The following is a 22811-nucleotide window of genomic DNA, read 5'->3' as shown; positions in this document are numbered from 1 at the left end:
ATACAGTAATAAGCTTTTTAAGCATTATGCAAATGTCTGTCATTAATCCATAAGGCTGCATCCAACAGCTGTGAGTCTTTGTGACGCTGAATCGTGGATGAATCTGGTTGTCCTGAATGAGTTAATGTCTGTCCTGCTCTTAACATTGAATATTTTATCAGAGTTTTGTCTAAATGATTTAGATAACAGGATATTTAATCTTGACACAGTTGAACATACGAGTTCAAGTTAAGTTCCGATTAGGGTTTGAATGTCTTACGCTTTAATTAAATTAATAGAGTGTCATGTTTTATAACAACAATGGATAAAACCTATGGAGTTAAAGCGTGACTTCACCAATTTCTCAACTTTCTATGGCTTTAGTGTAAATGTAAATTAATGCTCTTAAACTTTTTTAAATTTCTCGACTTCTGTCTGAAAATGACATTAACTGGAGGATTTGTTGACCATTAGGAGTTCATATGATATCATCTGGGGGGGCTCTGGAAAGGCAGACTGACCACGATTGCAAACGTCGTAGTGTGAGCAACAAGATAAAATAATCTGAACTGAAGGTTCCTCCAAGTGATGTCATCTGGAGGCATTTTTCAGCTAGAAGTAAAGACGTATTTTGATATACATAAGTCAGTGGGAAGTTTAATGCCCTTTATTTGCATGTACTCCCCAAACTAGAACCAAAAGAAGCAAAGTATTATATACAGCTTTATTTTCACCTGTCTGCCATAAAAATACAGTACTAAAAAAGTATTTAACTGTCTATAGAATTATATATTGAAACAATATATTTTCTTCTTATATGTTCTTGCTGTAAATGGTATTTACATCAATATACTTCAAAACAGCACATACAGTACATTTTTATGTCATCCATGTTTTGAGGTTAAAGTGAAACATCTTCTGTGTGGACCTACTGTACAATTCCAATACTTTTGAAGAGGACTGTATATTTGAATTCATGGTTTATCCTTTTGTCCACCAGATTGTGTACATTACAAACAAAAAGATGAGGTCATGCTTTTTATTTTTCAGTGCCCTTCCACCTATTATCTTATTAATCGGTGCTGAGGCAGGGAGAGGGGCTCCCTGCCTCAGCACCCCCCCTCTCAGTGGATATAATCAATTTCGAAAGATCATTTCTACTCCCATTTCACCACATTACATATTACATTCACATTTGCTAAATTACAGCAATCTACTAATCTTTATTAATTGAATCTGGATGTGTAACAGATTTTTTTTTTTTTTTTTTTTTTTTTTTTTTTACTCATAGGATGATTGTGTTTTTTATTTGACAGTTTATTTATTTATTGCACATAGATATGGTAATGATGCTGCTGGTGTAAAATTACTCATGCATGAGAGGCTTTTGCTTCAAGAAATGACTTGTGGGCCAACACAGTCACTGGGCCTCTTAACAGTCAGTACCGTATTCACGTTTGCAGCAAAATGGCAGAGGAGATATTCCAGATTTTCTAAAGGCTCCATGAATTGAAGGCCCATAAAATCTGTTTAATTAATTAATGATAAAAATAAGTGCATATACACATAGACATGGATTGACATTATTTACAAAAAATAATTTGCATCTACCTCAAAAATAAAAGAGAAATTTGAACTAATGTAATCTAACTTTTAGCTTCATAAAAGACTTCATAAAAGACTAGAATATTAAATCTTTATTTGCTTTGGCCCTTGCCTCAACGTTTGTTAAAAGTCACCTCATTTGCCTTTGAAATACGAAGTGTCTTTTTTTACATGCTTGCCCTAGTCAGCTATGCCTCACTGTGACCCTCAGTGAAATCTAGGCTGCATTCAGAAACCTTCTGTCCACGATGCATGTGGTTGCCATGGAAACCACAACTGAACCTTTTGTTTTATTAAATGGCTGCAAGGAGTGACAAAATGCACGTGGGCGTCAGGCATGAAGGATGTTCGATCGGGTTTTGATTTATTCACAGAGCCTCCTGTTGAGGTGATTTTTTTATTTTTTTTATTTTATTTATTTTTTAATGGAGACAAATTGCTCAGAACAAGGTTGTCGTGTATCCCTTCCCAAGAGTCCGTGCCTTTCACGGACATGGCCGGGCTTCCATTACCTCCGAATGCTGCAACATTAGATAAATTCATAAACACACAGACGGCTGCCAGTGGCTTCCCGTCTGCATTTTCTTTAGTTGAAAGCCGGGAAACACTATGTAAAACCAGCCCACTTGTCTGTGCCAGTCAATAACTCTTTTGTCTTTCTTGCTGAATAAATAGAGGCCAATTGCTTTTGTTCGGCAGCTACGCGTTTGTTTTCTCATTATCTGTACTGTAGCAGAGAAAAGACTGTGCTGAGGAGAAAAAATAGCAGCATGTTTTGAAGTCTTTGTTGATGATCCATTCATGTTGAATAGTGTCTCTTCCACTATAGCCTGTGATGAAGCACGGGACACTAGCTGTCAGCTGGTGTACGTCATACAAACTGTAAATGAAGGTGAGAGGAGCTGGGTTTAGAACATGAATCATTTCAGTCCTCATAAATGGAAAGTGGATGTAAATGTGCTTTTGATTTCATCCGAACAAGGTCAGAGGTGAAATCCTGCAGAAAAGGAACAGGAAGAAAGAGCGTTCAAGTGTGTCACAATTAGAGCTGTGACTCTTTAAATCCACTTTAGACCTGGTTGGACACAGTACAACCCACGCAGCACCAGCTTATCAAATTCATCAAAGTAATTCTGACACTTTGCCCCTTAATGGTAATGATCTAGACACTGGACATGACTAAACAAAAAGAGAGGAGCAACAAATAGATCTGAGCCCCTCATGTTCCTACTGGAAGCCATGACTCTGTTTACATAAATTGGATATTAATATTGCAATATTAAACTTAAGCATGTTTATTTAGTTCTGTAGGACTTGTGTAGTTACGTTTGGCTTTAAAATGCACTGTGTACGTCCACAGATTTGAACAATGGGGCTTTTATCAAAGAACCAGGAAAGCTTGTTAAGGAGGCATCTGACATGCTTCCTTGTGTTTTGCAGCTCCGTGAAATAATTCCCCCCCCCCAAAAAAAACGTAGAGGACTGATTTCTTTTTTCCGCACGTATGAAAGGCATGAAGAAAATTCTCATTGACGTACTGAGAACTCCAACATCAGGATGGGCTTAATGCTTTCTGCTGTGTAGGATTGTTAATTGAGTTGCCTGTGGGACAAAATTACTGTCAGTGACAACTGACAATAAAGTCAAAATGTATCTCACTCATGAGCCTTTTCCAAACTGTTTAAAGATTATTAGAGCTTATATATTAAAACCTGACAATGGAGTTTTGGAGGGTGTTGACAAACTAACTTTGAATCAACAGGTTCTCTAACCCTAATGCCCATATAGGTAATTTGTCCCTAGCCTCCAATATCACCATCAGGACCATTTGTTGGAATAGGACCCCCATGTACCAATGCAGGTATGTGGTTACTTTTGATCCTAAACTGGGGAAAATGCTGGATTACAACTGTGCAATCAAAGCAGATTGGTTGGGGTTCAGCATAAAGGCATCAGGGTTTGGTTTAGCCACATATTACAGTTAGTATAAAAAAATGTATTCATGTCAAAAGGTGTGTGTGTGTTTTCTGTTAAATAGCAGTAGTTTCCCACTGGATTCATCTCCAGTCTCCTTGTGGAATAGTCCTGTGCCTTGTTGACCCATCCATCCACCCCAACCCTCCTCATTATGTTCCCTACAGCCAACAGCCATCCCCAAATGGAAATATGTATCTTATGGTATTTTTTGGCTGCAGGTACAAATGACTTGTATAGTTGTACTAAATAGGTTGGCAGAATATTAAATAATAAAAATGTCAACAAATCTTGTTAAACTTTGCACTTTGTGTGGCTGGAAACCTGAAACAATAACTTTTAACCTACAGTTCAGGAAAGCAGTTACCTGGCAGCTGAGTGTGATTCATGTACAAAACTTTTTTAAAAAATTTACTTTTTGTAAAATTATATGTCTAACAAGTGCATTTTTCAAATGTACAACTACAACTTCTCTGAGAATATCTAACATTGTAGCCAAATGGCTCTTTGCTTTTTTTTCTCTCTCTCCGGTCCCTTTGTGGAAACTTAATATTCAGCAGACAGCTCATGTCTTATCTTTGCTGAAACACAATACACACCTGATTTCCCAAGGCTGAGAGACAAATGACTAAATACCGAAGGCTGGGGCAAGATCTTCCTCTGACCTCCCCTCACAGTGAATGTCTGTAATACTGAAGTACCCATAATCACAGTAAAGAACACCCTCAAAGAGAAAAAAGAGTTTTATGCAATCATAATAATTTTGTTCCACACACATGTATAAAAAGGGGAAATTATGGCCAAGAGAGCATTATTTTTATTTTTTTTATAATTGAGATTCATCATAGCAACCAATGAAACGTGATGTGGCACTGAACGTTTTACTGGCTGCAGCAAACTGTCGTATGAAAAAGTCTGCGTCTTCAAGATTATTTTGAATGTGCAGATTCCTGGAGCAAGTTTATTGTATTTCTTCAGAAAATGATGTGAGAAAAAAGATGCTTGGATTATTTTCACTTTCCCAGAGAAAAAATGCTCATAGAAAAGAAGAAAATTGGAAAAAACAAAATTAAGCCTCCTCCTATTTCTCCTTCCATAGTTTAGATTTCAATATAATATATCAGGCATGCTGGGGATGAAACGAAGGAACTCATTAAAACCTCCTGTGAGTTCTTCCTACCCTTGCTGCCCTACAGTTTCTCTGCTATTAGCAAAACCAAACAGAAGTCCATTTCTTATAGTGTGACTGGGAAACGTAAATGGTCATCACCAGTCAATCACGTTAGTCTACATTTACTTTTTTCCTGCTGCTGAGAAAGATGGACCACGATTAAAAGTAAATTTTGAGGTTTGTACATTGAAAAAGGTGTAGTGCTTTAAAGGGCGACTTCACCAATTTTCAACTTGTCTTCTATGGCTTTAGTTTAAGGTGTAAATGTACTGTAGTAAAATATTTCTCTGCTTCTAGCTGAAACCACACCCACCAATCAAGTCTTTCGACGTCAGACTGCAAATTATACTGTATTCTTTGGGGAACTCCCGGAAAAATAAATCAAATAATCCTTTGCACTGCTACCGCTGCTATTTTTTTTTTAATCTCTATTAGTTATAGCGAGAAACTTTGGGGAAAATGACATTTATTTCAGGTGAGTGTTTCATTTTCGAATTACACAGCATATATTTAAAAACTCCTTAAATACCTGTTAATGCCTGAGCTAACTCAACTATCACCATCATGAGACACCAAGTGTTGGACCATCACTCGTTAGGAGTCATCAGCTTTAGGCTAGATGGGGTGACGGTGGCGCAGGAAGCAGAGCGGACGTCCACCAGTTTCGCAGTCGTTGGTTCGATCCTCGGCTCCTCCAGTCACACGCCGAAGTGTCCTTTGTGTGATTGTGAGTGCGAACGGGTGAATAATAAGGAATAAGCAATTCTACCAATAGGTAGAAAAGCACTATATAGGTGCAGACCATTTAGATGGATGCCTGGACTGCACCATGATTAATTCTGCATGTAAAAATCATTGATATGGATGAGTGAAGAGAGGATATTCCTCAATCAATAAAAGGACCAGTGAACTATTCATGTTCCATGCTGAGTTGAGCTCAGAGGAAGATGCGGAACTGAATAAGCAGAGAAACCTTCCTAATGGCAGCTCTTTAATGATTTTTACTGAGAGTTTGTTATTGAAGAGTGGAATTGCGATTGGTTTCTGGGTCACACACACACACACATGCATACAGTTGGGGGAATATTGCAGAGAAAGGTAAATAGCCCCATGAAACTATTCAGGCGGTAGACTGTCGGTGAAGGCCAGTGATGAGGTGACGCATTGCTATGCACAAAGCACCCCGTGGTTTTTTAATTAACTGAAACTGCATTGGAACGCTGTGTGCATTCAAACCCAGGCCAACCCGCATCCCCTCGCCTCCTCCCCTGTCATCGGGGCAAGAGTGATGCAATTTGTGCAATTTTATGATCCACTGAATGCAATTACTGGACCTGTCAGAGTTTGTGCGTCTTTTGTCTGTGATGTATGCACTGTGCAGACTCAGCCCCTGATGCTCTTTACATACCCTAGTTGCTACACGCAGCCAAGCTTAGACATATGCGGATGCATACACTCTAGTTGATTAGGAGTATGGCAAGTTTATATTAGCTATACATTCCATGTACCGTGAAAACTGGCCTGATTTTTGTGTACACATCTTCTATCTTGATGATTAGTTGGTGACAGTGTTTGTAGCGATGGTGCTGGCAGGTGATGCTGCTGGTGAAGTTTTGATCATCTTTATAAAACCTGTCTAATCTGAGTCCTCCTTCGTTTAAATGACTAATAACTTTTGACAATTTTATTTGTATGTCTGTAGTTCATCTTTCCACCATCTGCTATTGTAATCAGGACAGAAGACCTAATGGAAAGCCCAAGAGCACATCTGAGAGAAACAGACGCCTGAGAGAAACAAATGTGCACAGACACTGTGTGAAGGAAACTGATGCCTGCCTGCCACCATCAGTGAAGGATGGAGGTGTTAACATTAGGATCTGAGGATACTTTAGCAATAAGAGAGTGAATGATCAGATATGGGTGCAAGGCATCCTCAGTCAGCATAGATACCCTTCCGGAAGAGACATGCCATTGCCTCCGGGGAACGATTAATGGGGGAGAACCTTTTTTTTTTTTTTTTTTTTTTTTTTTGCAACAAATGACCCTAAGTATTCTTTCTGGTTGTATAAGAATAATCTGGAGAATATAGTAGCTAATAGGAGAAACTAGACCAAAGAGTTCGACACTAGCCAACCTGCACAGCTGTCAGGATCACCAACTTCACTTTCCCCCTTCAAGACTTTTATTTTGAAGCCACTTCCTGTTCCTGGTTTTGTGAGTAGCCACTTCCTACTGACGTATATAGAATAAAAAGGATTGGTCCGGGAACTGACCTTTGAGGGACACCAGAGGTGACAGGAAGTGTCTGGGACTTAGCATTACCCAGGCTTGTCAAGATCTGGCCCTCACATTCACTTCCTGTCATGGACATTTTATGTTGTACCCCTTTTCAACACTTCCGGTCCTCAGTTAATTTCTCCAGCTTCACCAGTCATTACCGTTCACAATTGTTTTCACCTGTTCCCCTGCCTTCATAAACCCAGCTCTCCCCTTGGTTCCCTGTCAGATTATCATCTTCGTTTTGTCTGTGCGGTGCCATGAAGCACCCTAATTTCTGGTTCACCTGTCTCATGTCATTTGGACCTCTGACCGATTATTTGGTATCTTTTGTTCTATTCTCGTGAGCTCGTTCACTCCTTAGTGTGTTAGCCTCAACCTCGTTAGATCTATGTTTGCTTCTCCTATTTGTATTTTTAGTTTCCATAGCCCTTAATTTTAAGTAGATGGCTTATTGTAGAATACAGCTTCTTAGAGTTTCCAGAGCCGTTTGTTGATGATTTTAGAATAGTACTGTGACCCTGCATTAAGGCGGTGGCTGTAGCTCAGTTGGTAAGGTAGTTGTCCATGGACGACAGTGTCATTGGTTCGATCCCCAGTCCCAGCCTTATATCAAAGTCTCTCTGGGCAATGAACCCCCACTGAACCCCTAACAGCCCATTCCCCTCCCCAGCTGTGCAGTGCCAGTCCAAGCCTGGCAGAAATTGGGGAGAGTTGCGTCAGGAAGGGGCATCCAGCATAAACTGTGCCAAATCAATGATCCACTGTGGCAACCCTGAACTCACTGGATAAGCTGAAAGGCCAAAATAAAAGTATGTGACAGTGCATCCTTTTGCTTAGGCTTTTTGGTGCTCCTGGTAAGCGAGCCTTCGCACAGAGTCCAGCTGTATTAAAATGCCGCTCGAGGGCATGGCCAGCTCTCTTCATTTTCTGCAGCTCACATGTGTCCCAAGGGACTGAGCGAGAAAATGTCAGTGTTCTAGTTGATGTGTGGCATGACGATCTGGAAGGTTGCAAAGAGATCTGTAACAGTAATACACTGATTCACTGATGAGAGTTTTACAGAGGGGAGAGGAGGCCAAGTTGCCCGGGTATATATTTTTGAGATTCTGAAACTGAATTTGGCATTTTAGCTTAGAGTTGGGAGACAAAAAAGGCAGTTGCCGGGAAATTACCTTATTACCTTACAGAGACACCAAGGCCATATACCAGCAGGCTGGTCATGGAGCAGAATCAGTGATGACAAGGTCTAAAATGTGTGTGGAGAGAGCAACATGCTGTGCGAGGTTTAGACAGTCCAGAAATGTAGTTTTGCTATTAAAATTAATGAGGTGGCCAAAACATTAGGACCACCCCTTTTTACATTAAACTCCACGTATAATTATTATCTGTCTGAAATCAAGAACCTCATAAAAAAGATCACCCCGAATAATTCATACGTCTGTATCCATATCAAAGGTCAATTAGTAGGAATATTTAAGAGCCAGTAATTTATCCTTTTTATGTCACGTATCCAACATAGTGGTGTGGTGTTCTTCTCCCTAGAGATTTGCCCTGCTGACCCTCCATAACAGACCTCCATCAAACATCCACATATCTCATTACAGGCAGAGACCATACTGTTATTGGCCAGTTTACTCCAAGGCCACGCATTGGGTAACTGCTGCTCTGAGCCTCTATGTCCCCCACACCTGTTAAAGTTTCCTTTGATGTTGCCATGGAAACACACGCCGCATGTCACTCAATCCCCTGGAGGAGAGCTACGGGATCAAATGCAGGAGCCAACTTTCTGGGCTAAATCCAATATTTGCAGACAGAGACAATGCAGAGGAGGGTGGAGGTTGTGTTTTCAGTCTTTAGTCTTTCTCTCATTTTCACACAATCTGATGTGTTAAGGCAATTGAAAACAGAGTAGGCAGTGGCAGCTGCCAAGGGCTTCTGCCATTTTACATAAGTCCAAATCGAGTCTTTGGGGCTCAAGTCCAAGTCAGCGTATTTGCTGCCATCCAAACTGCTTAGAACACTGTGTCTAAGAAGTCCAAAACACATACTGAATTATCGCTACTTCTTTAAATTCAACTTCTATTTGTTACATGTGCAAACATATACATTATGACATGTAAGTGAAATGCTTGGTCCATATGAATTTCAAAGTAGAATTAAAAAGAAAAAGGCAACCTGAGGTAGAAAATAAATAAAGAACCCTAAGTGCAGTTGAGCGGGAGGAAAAAATGATGCGTGGACCACAATTCACTTTATTTACAGCCGCTATAAAACTTCCAAATGTTTAATGGATAGATGTTAAAGCAAACTATTCAGAGTGAACTAACTTATTTTGCTATTTTTTTAAAACATCATTTATACATATACAAAACAAAATACTTTTTGCATTATCCATTTTTCGAACATTTGCAGAGTGTGACCCCTCAGAATATGTGGCAAAGGTGTCACTGATGTCTTAATGGTTTCCCACCAGTATAATGTCTCAGTTTTTAGCAACACATACGGGGGAGGTATTGAGTAACAAGTGGGTGGTGGGTATTAAAATGTTGTGTGTTTTTGCAATCCCACTGGTCCTTAAAGCAGTTCGGTGGTGTCGCCTCTGGCATCAGAACAAGGTTGTGGAAGTGACGAGGCAAAGGTCATCGAACATCCCGTTTTCAATCAGAGCAGCGGCTCTACCTTGCTGTGGGAATCACTGCACTGAGTGTGGGCAACAAGGGCAGAAATGAATGCAAACTCAAATAAATTATTTGTATTTGAAAGCACCGCGCCATTTTATTTTCATTGAATCATGACATTAAGATTAAGGCAAAGGGCAGTGTAACAATAACTGGTGCTGGCTGAAGAGTTTTAAAGTGAGCGATGATCAGGTAACAGGGATGTAATGATGGCGGCGTTGGTTTCCTGTTTCCCCCCCGGGGGGGGGGGGGTCAATCTCCTCAGTGAGTCAGGACACATAAAGGAGACTGAAACAGGAGACACTGTTGGAGACATGAATGGCAACTGTTCGCAGAGGAAAGCTAATACTTTCTTTGCTGAACTTCCCTGAGTTTGATGCACTTACACTACAATGCCCTGCTTTCCAGTCACACTCACACATACTGTACCTGGGCTGCTGTCTGCTACTGGCGGCTAAGCCTCGGTCCAAGTGTATTGCCCATGATCTCCTGGACGGTAGTTGTTGAGGTTATTAGGTTGACGTTTGTTCAAAAAACGTATAATACTAAAGAAGTGCTGTAACTTGTAATGTCCACCATTATATAAACGCAGCAAGTTATAGGCCGTTATTTTAAGTCTCTTTAAGTTGCTTATTAGACTGTCACTGTGCCACTTGAGTGATCGATTGGGATCTGATTATTTATGTGTGCAGGCACATCTGCATCTGTGAGCGTTTCATTCACATGTGCACCTGAAATTATTTAGACACATCGGCATCAGTCTTATAACAAAGTGCATTTTATGGGCACTTGGAGAAAACAGAGACCCCAAAAGATGACTTTAAAAAGATTTGATAACTGAACAAAAAACAAACAACTATATCTGAATAAGTTGAATTCTGTTGTAAGGTTTCTGCTTTACAAAATGGCTAAAGCAAACCTCTATGCTTCCAAATGAGCGTGTGCATCCTTATATAAAGACGGCCAAACATCAAAGCTGAACTTGATTTAGATGGTAGCCAACAGCTACGGCTTGTCACAGCTTTGTCATGTTTGTTCAGTGGATCAGAGGAAGGTTATAGACTAGGAGAGGGATGGTGTCAGACATCTTCCTTTAAATATGCGTGTGTGTGGTGCCATGTCAACTGTTTTTGAATGTTGCTGGTTGTGGCCATCACTCAGGCAGATGGGGTTTCAGAAAAAAACTCAAGCCCACTCGAGGATGCACACACACACGATGTCCAGGGTGAGGACACCACGACAAAAAGTGCCGGACTCCGTAGAGCTGATGCAGATAGGCAGTGGCAGCACTGACACAGGAGAGTGTAATGTGTTCTGAAAGACGCTCGGGGCTAAGCAGGAAAGAAAGCCGAGCAGCGGGTGAGAAACACATTGAAGTTGTTGGCTGCTTTTAGGAGAATAGCTGTATGTTTGGCTTTCGGTCAGCGGAACGGGTTCACACACACCCCAGCAAGTCCCATTTCAGGGAGTAAACAGAGGAAAGGCATTATTTAGTGACCTGGAGCTCAGAATGACCTTAATACATCTGCGGGAGGCTGAGAGGATTAATAATCAATAGCTCACCAGCAGGAGGCACATTAATGTGTTCTGGTGGGTGACGTCAAATGCTGATGCCAAGCCGTCTGCTGCCAAACAGGGAAATGTGAGAAGCCTGAAACAAATTCATATCCTTTGTAACATCTGTGTTTGATTTTCTGCTTATCTCATGAGTTCAGTGATGTTTTTTGCAGTTTTGAGTCTGATATGTCTGAGCTTCTCATCAACCCACAAACCCATGAAGGGAAGCAAAACCTGCTACGAATTATGCACGGTTTGAGGGTTGCAGCATATTGATTTATAATATTTCATGTTGTAATAGTGTACAATATTTCTATTCTGTACACAAACCCCACGGAATCCTGACAAAGAGGCTAATCAGGAAAATATACCGGTAGACTGGTGGTGTCCAAACCCTCTAGAAACCAGCCTGCTGTTCAGAAATCTCCTTTTTTTTCAACACATTTCTACCAGTGACCCAAAAATCTATTGCGGCAGAGCCTCCTACACTCACACGTGAACTGACTGAAACACCTGACTCTCATGTCACATTAAAATTTCATCTCATAATCCTAGAGGTTCCCATACTTTTGCAACACACAGTTATTTGAGATTGGTTACTTTTTAACAGTAAGGAAATAATAATAATAATTTTTTGCCTCATTTGTTTTTCTGCTCAGCGGAATCTATTCATGTTTTATGTCATATTTTTGAAACTCTTAGTATCCACAACTGCGTGTTTAAAACAAGTTCATATTCGGTTTTGTACAATGTGTACAAACAGGAGCATCTGTCCAAACAGTCCAAAACCTCGGTGCCAAATCCTCTACAGCCCAACCACCAGTCCCCAAGTCATTTGGTATCAGGCTGCACAGAAAGATTTTTTTTAATTTATTTTATTTCCATTTTATTGACAATCACATGCGGAAAGATGTTTTACTTTGAAAAAAACATTATTTTTTTTCCAACACCATCTTTCTGTTGCCGTGGACGTGCTCAGTCACATGATACCAGAAATTAAACCCACAAGCTCAAATGAGTACAAAACTGGTATGAGCCATGAAGATAATAAAATGGTGATAAAATTCTGCTTACGTTGCCAACATCCCAGCTTTGAGTTTCCTGTATTGACAGCAACCAAAACAAAGTTCAGGAGCAAACTGAACATACTTTGGGCGTCTTTTCTTCCCATCACCCCGAAGTGCGACTGTCTCATCGCAGAGAAACAAGCTCAGTGTCCCCACTGAGTATTTGTATGTACTTTGTGTTTGGTATTATGCTCGTTGAATAATTTTATTATTCAACACACACACACCTCTTTCCCTCTGTGAATGATGACAGAATCTCCAGCCGCGTCCCTCCTGCTGTGATGCAAGTAATTACAGAACTTTGCCAAAGGTCATGGCTGACTTCCACACCACTGCCAGTATTAAAACACTGGATCACAACGGTGAGAGTTGTCATGGCTGAGGTCTGTGTAGGCTGCACCACCAATGTTGCCTCAGATGACTAAAACGCCATTATTCTTATAAATCAGACACATTTAAGAGGCAAACACGTGCTCACTTTGTTCTGCTTTACTTGTCCTCAGCATGATTGACAATGTCTGTCTTCCTGGCCCTCTGCTCGGATACGCACACGAAAGATTTTATTATGTGCCTAAACAGCTCTGTGTGGGCGGCGAGTGGTGACTGTCAGTCATCAATCAATTAAACAGTCCTGTAGCTTAGAATCCTGTAAGCTGCTCATTTCAAACTAATAACAATTTTTTTGGGGGGGAAATTAAAGTAAAAATGCTTTGGACAGTTAATGTTAATGACTTATTTACAAAAAAAAAACACACTGGATTTTCAAACTGACTTCCTGCCTCCTAGATGTCAGATGTTGTTAGTTTATTTCTCAACGGCGTTAAAAAATGTTGTCCTTGTAAAGCTATTCCACAATTCATGCTTCACTTCATGTGCCTTGGTGAGGCCCATGCATATGATTTGTGACTGACAGTTTCCTTTCCTTAAACATAAACAGTAATCCTTTGCCTGAATGAGCTGTTGGGCGACGTTTATAGATATAGCGTATAGATTTAGTCATATATTTTTGAGGTTTGAGGTGATTGTGGCTAGAACTTTCAGTACTGAACCATGTATTGGCTGGTCAGCCAAGTTTGCTAAGTCCTTTAAAGCTAAATCCTCTTTGTAAACTTTATAATGGTTTTTATTTTACCCAACATTTATCCAGGACAGACTGAACATGCACAATGTATTTAAGAGCCCTTATTAAAAAGAGGAAAGATTTGTTATAGACTGTTACTGTCAAATTAATTACTTTTATATTTAACACATGTGTAGTGTAACTTATGCAAGAGAGATACCATCAGTGTGAGAATATGCGATGAAACTATTACTGCATGTAAAACAGGTGGCCAAGAAGAGGACGAGCCAATACTCTGACTCGGACAGGAGCATTTGCATCGTTGCAATCATTGTCGGGCCGCATCTGTGAAATCCATGTCTTAAAATCCCGAGGTCCTCTGAGTGCTTACTGACACGATTATTCCACATGAGGAGGAAACGGCCTCGTAAACTAACTTTATTTCAGGCTCCATAAACCACTGGCCTGCGGGACTGTGGAGAGCAGTGCAGTTAACTTAAGGAGCACCCAGGTGGCACCTTGAACTGTCTGACACGTCAGTAGAGTAGCCCTGGGCTTAAATACACCCAGCAGTGTTGAATCTATCCACTGCATTGATCCTACTGTCCTGTTAGCCTCTGTGCTGTGGTTAGATCATTTTCTGACTGAGTCAGACTAGCACTGACCCTAAACATACGCTATATTGCCAAAAGTACTCGCTCACCCGTCCAAATGATTGAATTCAGGTGTTCCAATCACTTCCATGGCCACAGGTGTATAGAATGAAGCACCTAGTCCTGCAGACTGCTCCTAAAAACATTTGTGAAAGAATGGGCCGCTCTCAGGGGCTCAGTGAATTCCGGCGTGGTGCCGTGATAGGATGCCACCTGTGCAACAAGTCCAGTCGTGAAATTTCCTCGCTACTAAATATTCCACAGTCAACTGTCAGTGGTAATATAACAAAGTGGAAGCGACTGCGTAGAGAGCTTGATGGAATGGGATTCCATGGCCGAGCAGCTGCATCCAAGCCATACGTCACCAAGTGCAATGCAAAGCGTCGGATGCAGTGGTGTAATGGACGCCGCCACTGGACTCTAGAGCAGTGGAGACGCGTTCTCCGGAGTGATGAATCACGCCTCACCGTCTGGCAATCTGACGCACGAGTCTGGGGTTGGCGGTTGCCAGGAGAAGGGTACATGTCTGACTGCATTGTACCAACTGTGAAGTTTGGTTGAGAGGGGATTGTGGTGTGGGGTTGTTTTTCAGGAGCTGTGCGTGGCCCCTTAGTTCCAGTGAGAGGAACTGTGAATGCTTCAGTATACCAAGAGATTTTGGACAATTCCATGCTCCCAACCTTGTGGGAACGGTTTGGGGATGGCCCCTTCCTGTTCCAACATGACTGCGCACCAGTGCACAGAGCAAGGTCCATGAAGACAAGAACTTGACTGGCCTGCACAGAGTCCTGACCTCAACCCGATAGAAACCTTTGGGATGAATTAGAGCGAAGACTGCGAGCACTGTGTATTATGTATTTCATAAACACACTTCCCAGAAGAGTTGAAGCTGTTATAGCTGCAAAGGGCCGACGTCATATTAAACCCTTTGGAGTAAGAATCACTATAGTTCATATGGGTCTAAAGGCAGGTGAGCCAATACTTTTGGCAATATAGCGTATCATCACAGCTAAATTACACTCCTTATTGGCTCTATAGCTGATCAGTATCAGAAGTCAAAGTAGTCATGACTGATCTCTTTTTTCCTGCCATTTTCTTGTCAAAGTTCTGTTTTAAAGATGTTTAATATTATCGCTCTATGTTAACAAGTGCCATGTCATGTGCCACAGCATGTGACACAAATTGCTGGTGTGCATCGGTTTACGCAGTGGGTTTGTTGCTTTCCAGGATGGCATTCATATGAACACACCAAGAAAAAGGGGCCGTCAGAAACATTGGCCCCACCAATGCATTTATGTAAATCACGAGTTTTAACGATAAAACTTGAATTAAAAATGTATTGAACACAAAACGGCAAGAAAAAGGAGACGTTTGATGACCTATATGCCTCATTTCCCTGGTATTTTGTTGGTCCTTTTCATCACTGAGGTCAAGTAGCTTTCAGATACATTTTGTCTAGTTTCTGACAAATCTCAAACCTGTATTTACCTGAATGCAAATGCTGAAAATGCAAAGTTGCGGGTTTGTTTTGCCAGACATTTCACAAAACAGTCAAATGTCCAGTTTTGAGCTTTTACAGGACTTGTAATGTATAAACAGAAGGGTCTGTGCACTGTGGAATGAGGAAAGTTTAAATGTTTAAAATGCAGAGCGTCATTTAAACAAATGTGAGGTTGGTGGACAACTCAATGTACATAATGATTAGAAAACCTTAAAACGCACACCCACCAAAATCTATTTCTTGGTAAGAAATTCGTGAAGGTTATATACCTGAAGTCAGACCCTCTTTGTATGATCTCTGTTGTCTCTTCACGGCCCTGATATTAAGCAGCAGCTTTTAAATATCTTTTCAATATGCTGCCAGCGATGGAGCCAGATCTGTGCATTCAATGCAAAGCTTTCTGCAGGATTTCAGGTGAAATTTTGGCTTTTTTCAGTAATTCTGCTCTTTGATGTAACAAGCTGCATGAATTGCAGAAACAGTTCATGAGCTGCAAGTTCACCTTAAGTTCCACCAGCCACATACAGTAAGGAGGTTTCCAGTCCACACTCAGGACTCTGAGTGACAACTGTCCCAAACCTTGTGGCCCCATTTGCTGTGACAGGGGAGCGAAACATCTGGACTCCTCTACAGTTGAACTAATGGCTGAATGAGGCTTTGACAGAAATCGAAGTCCACCTTGGACCTACAGAAGAGGAATCCTTCAGCTCACTTGATGCCAACAAGTTTAAAGGAGATAAGCTTTTTGACTTCAGTGCTCAAAAAACTGCGTTTGATGACATTAGGACCAGGATCCTGTCTCCTAAATGTGCCAGTGATGAATAGTGAACGCAAACACACATCCAGATACACCATCATTTTTTATACCTTTTTAAAATTTGGAGATAATTAAGGAGGAAACGGCTCTAGTGTCTCAACAATAATTTTATTTAACAATGGAGAAATGATAACTTGTGATCTGTATAGTGGAGCATTTAGGGTCCCCAAGGCCAGACATGTTTCTAACAAGATCCAAACAGAACTAATATTGAACCATTGAAAATATTCATTAGTTTTAGTTCAATAATCTTTAGTTTAATCTTTATCTGTCACAGTTTTGTTTCCTGGGCTTTTAATATTAATCTCTACATATCTATGCGATAATAATAAATAAAAATCTTGAACTTGAACAACTGTTACCATTGGTGTATGCAGTTACCATAGTTACAGGTGTCTATCGCAAAATAAAAGACACTGTCCATGCCTCTGAGACAGACATGTATTTAGCAAGCAGAGACAGAAAGTTGGTGAATGTAAAAAGCCTCCAAACGATGGTGCAACAGGTTTAACAGGCTGATTAAGTTTCCTAATGTCCATTCGTTCCAACTTTTACATCATCCATTCATTAACTGTAACCGCTTATCCTGTGTAGGGTCACAGGTGGCTGGAGCCTATCCTAGCTGTCTTTAGGCAAGTACACAGGTCTCCAGTCTATCTACAAGCCAACACAGACAGACAACCATTCACACCTACGGACAGTTTCACCAATTAAGTCACCATTTCATTTTCCAATAATACTCTTTATTTCGGGATAGCGTTTGTCACCTTCTTGAAAAATGATTAGTCAACAAATCATGTATTCCTAGCTTTTGTTAATAAAATGAACACGGATCAGGTCGACATTCTGTACAGAAGCTTCACTAATTAGTCCCTCCAGGAATTTGCAGACCCTTGTGTAATTGGTAAAGCTGGATTTTGTGACAGCTTTTCCAAAAGAAAATCTGATGCATGTTGCTATGTTTTCGAATGTTTTCAAATGCAAGGTGGCAGAGGATTCACGGGGGATTGGTTGAAGTCATTTTTGCTATCACAACCTTGCAAATTCTTAGAGGGACTGACTAATGTCGCTCTGTGACGACTGAACGGAAAAATAAGCAAAATGAGAGTGTTCACCACAAAACCTGATTCATGGAGATTATTAGGTTTATATGAACAATGTTCAAGCACAATTGCTCCTTTCAGCTCACACAGGGCTGGAGCTGCTTTCAAGCTGTAATACACAAGGGAACTTTCTGGTACTATCGTCGATGCTGTTTTGATGTTGTAGGTGTTTGGCTCAGTACAGTGAGCCTCTGCTCGGAATTGCAGCACCTTTTGTGATTTATGAGCAAATTGCTCTGTAGTCTATCTCCTGAATTTACGCTGATAGCTCTTGGGTCCAATTCAGTTCAGGCTGGGGAGGGAATGAAAACCCTGGCTGCTGTTTTCCCATTTCACAGTAAATCTCCAGAGAATGAGACAGAGGCGTCCATGTCAGCAGAAACCCAGATCTTCTGAAAGCAGCAATTTATATGCACATGGTTTCTGTATCACGGAGTAATAAAAAAAGCTGATTAAGTGACTTTTTCTCTTTTAATTGACACTTGAACGAGCCCATATGCCTAAAGGACCTGCTGTGCTTGTGTAGTGCTTTTCAGACCATATTGAGGGACGTGACTTTGATAATAAGGATATATGGAGGATCTAGATTTCTCTGTGGAGTAGGGGCATAATGAGGAAACCGTGGTTTAAAGCACAATAATGGTGTCATAAGTGGTCAACCGGACGAAATTGATGCTCTCTAGAGGAAATTGACAGTGCAGAGCCAAATGCTCGTTGTGTCTCCCCCTGGCCTGGTATTTGGTTTACTGACTGGAAGTACCACGTTCATTCTTTTTGTGGTTTTCAAAGAGAAAACTCCTTAGTTCTCTAGTATAATCATGCTCTTATTCATATCCTTTTCTTATTCACACACCATTGGGCTGAATGTTAAGCATCTCTAACTGAACTAAGAGGCTGAAGGCAACACAAAAAAAACAGTGGAGGGAAGCAACAGAGTGCTTTGTTACTGTATTTAAGTACATTTTCCATGTATCTATACTTTACTTACGTAGAGATGGAGATTGTTTGACTCTGCGAGGAGAGAAAAAGATGCATAAGCAGTGTGGACCCGACAGAGGAGTTTGGATGGAACCTGTGAGGGGAGAATTCACCAATTTTCAACTTGCACTCTCCTTTTTTCAGCTAAAAGCAGAGAAATGTTTGAATGTAGTGACAATGAGTAATGGCATTAATTGAAATGTCCCACTCAAACTAGAACCAAAAGAAGCAAGTTAAATATCAGTGAAAGCATCCTTTGAGAGCAGGCTAGAGCTATATTAGCAGAAATGGAAGATTAATAACTATGTTTTCAATAGTGTGCAATCACCTGGAAATAAGAATTGAGTTTTCTTTATTACATTTTTAAGGAGGTGCAGTTCTGAGGCCGCTGTGTCCCATCGGGAGCAACTTTGGGTTCAGTGTCTTGCGCAAAGGCAAAATGTGGGAACCAGGAGTCTGTGGTTTATGGTCCACCGCTCTACCAACAGAGGTCAAGGCGCCTCTATGGTTGGTCCGGATGTAATTGAAGCTGCTAATTACAGTAAAACCTGTTCAGTGATTTTGATTGGTGCAAATGCTTTAAATTTCGAGGGAACCACGCAGGCAGGTTCCCTGGTCCAGCTCCAGTCTCGCTAAGCTTTGCGGAGCAAAGCTAAACATGTTCAATTAATCCTGTTAATACACTAAGAGAGTAAATAAGGTTTATTCTAAAAAATACTGTAACTACTACTACTTCATAAACTACATGTCATAATACATAATTTAACAAGTGCATCCTCTTCTCTCACACCAACTAACTTCATGTCCTCTCTCACTACATCCATAAATCTCCTCTTTGGTCTTCCTCTAGACCTCCTGCCTGGCAGCTCCACCCTCAGCATCCTTCTACCGATATATTCACAGTTTCTCCTCTGAACATGTCCAAACCACCTCAATCTGGCCTCTCTGACTTTATCTCCAACACATCTAACATGAGCTGTCCCTCTGATGTCCTCATTCCTGATCCTGTCCATCCTCGTCCCTCCCAAAGAGAACCTCAACATCTTAAGCTCTGCTACCTCCAGCTCTGCCTCCTGTCTTTTCTTCACTGTCTCTAAGCCGAACAACATCTCTGGTCTCACCACCGTCTTGAACATCTTTCCTTTCATTCTCGCTGATACTCTTTTATCACACAACAAGCCTGACACTTTTCTCCACCTGTTCCAACCTGTTTTGGTGTGAAAGTCATGATTCGCACTTTTAATTTGGCATGTGTTTTACTTCTGATGTCCTTCCTGACACAACCCTCTGCATTTATCCAGACTTGGGACAGGCACAAGAAGACACTTGCTGAGTGTGCAGTACCGCAGTATGAAAAAGTATACTGCACAGCAAAGGACTATGCAGTTCTGTTCAAAGTATAACACATGGCACATCTTTAAAGGGAAGTTTGTCCTCAATGATATTTGCCTGCAGTACAAAAATTAAAAGCAGAGAGAGATTCCAACTTTGGGCCCATTTAAAGCAAAACTGTAACTGAAGACATAATGTGATGCTGCTGCCGAAGGCCTTCTCCCTGTTTTTAGGCTTGGAAGTAAACAGCAGCATTTCTGATTTCATCTTGCCTCTCATATCTGCCCTTGAGCCTTCACCATGTAGAGACAAATCTCTGCATATGTGCCTGTGTTGCTATTCATTAATGTCTCCCAGCCAAGAACAAAGCCAGGGAGGAGAAGAGGCAGATTCAAACACAGTACTTCATTTATGCTCAACATGTCACTTGTTTGTCTTTAAACTGTCATCTGATATCTTTTGTCAATTGTCACTTAAATAAGTAGCATGATTTGGAGGACGGGAGTAGAAGGGGACATCCTGCAAGAGTCCTGCTGTGAGCACTGTGATGATTAGCTGTGTGGCAGCTTCAGACAGCTCAGGCGCAGCGCGGGGTGGACATTCATACGTAAAGTGAAGTAAATGTCTGCTGAGATAATGAGGTGGTCCTGACCTGTCAAACGTGTCAGGATTCTACCAAGCAGTTCGACAACAGGACAATTGACGTCCACTTTGCACTGTCTTTAGACGTTGTCCAAGCAGTGTGCTCTTTTGCCTGTCCCTCTGCCTCTAGCTCCTTCCACCAGACCTCCATGACTCTTTATGTCCTTTTCCCTGCTTCACCTACGCACCTGTCCTGCCTTTACCTGGCCACTCCACCCATTTACCTGTAGCCCATTTTTCCACTAATACAGAGAATGTAAAGTTACGTCACGCTGGGGGACGTTGAGGTGCCATCTTGTGATCTTCGGGGGGTTTTACAGTGATTAGAAAGGTTTGACTATTAAATGTTTAACTCATCAACAGAACGGCATGGTGCCCATGTCCCCCAACTGTTACCAGATCCTGATGTGAACTTCATGTACGTATGATCTTTGGCTAAAATCCAGTAAAGATCTTTTTCCTTTTACCATATTTGGGACTTCCTGTTGGGACGTCCGATGCTTAGACATACGGCCAGGAAGAACTGGGTTGGACAACTTACCCTGTGGTTTATGGACAACTGCTCCACTACCTGCAAAGCAAATTTGCCGCAGCTGATTACGACAGGTCAGTGCTTACAATAACTGTCCATCACACCTTATCACAAAAGTGAAAGCAGGAGCGTCTAGAACAAAGTTAAACCTTCCTTCTTCTGCTATACTCCACCGTCAGCATGTAGACATTGAGGGATTCTCTCATCTTTTGACTGACATGCACATTTCCAGACTGTACTCACCAGCACGGTCTAAGCATCGAAGTCGTTTCTGTGGTCACCCAATACACCATCTGTAGATCATTGAACTACTGCTCCATTATGCCTTTGTCTTTGCCAGCTTGTTACAAATCCTAGTGTGTCACCAGGACTTTTTTTGTCTTTTTATGCGTGTTTTGCCTCGCTGCAAAAATTTTAATCAAATGTATTGTGACGTTTTTTTTAAAGCAATGCAGGAAGGTTTTTTTTTTGTCAAGATTTCTAAAAATAAATGTAGATTATCCCTCAACCCAAGGAACCTTGAAATAAGCAAAAAGACCACATTTAAGCAATTCTTCTTTTTTGCTGTGTTGGACATGATTCTATTAAAATGAAATTGCTGATGTTCTTGTTTCAAGTCAAATTTAATTATGATAAATTGATTAATCTATTAGAAGACCCGGAGTGCGTGGAGGAAGTTTATGCAATCAGGCTCTAAGGAACATAGGCTGGGAACCACTGCTCAACCAAATCTCTTCGTACTGTCTTAGTAAAAAGACTCAACTATGGGATGGACGGTATATATATTGTTGTACTCCATTATCATGAATTGCATAAGTGACTGTGGTGTTGTAAAATTAATTTATAGCAAAGAAATTTCTGTCTGCTTTAATTCCATATGATTTAATAGCAATCAACCGTTTATGAAAACTTTGCTGTTTTTAACTAGTTACTCTACTGCATGTGGCTTCTTTATGATAGAAAAAGAAACAGTTTGAATTGAACAGAATGACTAAGTCAAGATTAAGCGACAGAAAAAACAAAGCAGCCTAAGAAGCCAGAGTTTGCTATGCTGAGATGAGAACGTATTGGTCCCCAGGAGACAAATCAAGAAGAGATCAGTGTCTCCTCTTCATAATTTCAAACCCTTCAGTATAAGATGTGACTGAAGAGTTGCTTCTCTTCCTTATTGAAAGCTCTTGCAATCCTTTATCCTTGGGCTACGCTAAATGAAAAAACACTTGTTTAGCTTGAGCGCTCCAGGAGGCCCAGGTGTCAGGAACAACAAATTTTCATACGCCTCCTCCTTACGAAATAGAATTACAACCAGAGTCACTTATTCGATGCCAATGCCAGTTCAATTCAAAGGGAGAATCTACCGCATTAATTACCGTGGCCTCAGTGATGGTAATACTTAATTTTGTTAATAAAATACCATTTGCACTCAAACTTTATGGGGATTAATAGTATTAGGGTAGAATATTTCAGCGTTACATCACTGATTTAATTTTCCCTTTCTTTACATTGCTGGAAGGTAACAGAATGAATGGACTTTTGAAGACTGAAGTATTTTTTTTTTACCATTTAACCCTGGACCTTCTCATCCACTTTAAATGAAGACTATGATGTAAGCTATGATATAAGCTGCCTGGAAGGAAGAATTATGACTGCAGCAAACTGAACCCGGCCTCCAGTCGCCAAATCAATACAAGGTTTTGCGTTTCTAAATGATGAAGTCGACAGAAAGAGAGAGAAATTAAATTTGCTGCACTGTGGGTCAGTGATTGAAGGATAATTTTGGTAATTTTCTAAAAAATTATTGTATTTCCAACAATCTCCAAACAATGAATATTTGGATGAGAAAATGTAGAAAATATTCCCTTAAATACAATGAATCACCATA

This window comes from Channa argus, chromosome 21 (genome assembly GCF_033026475.1).
Source record: "Channa argus isolate prfri chromosome 21, Channa argus male v1.0, whole genome shotgun sequence".
Taxonomy (NCBI): Eukaryota; Metazoa; Chordata; class Actinopteri; order Anabantiformes; family Channidae; genus Channa; species Channa argus.
This window is presented reverse-complemented; position numbering follows the sequence as displayed.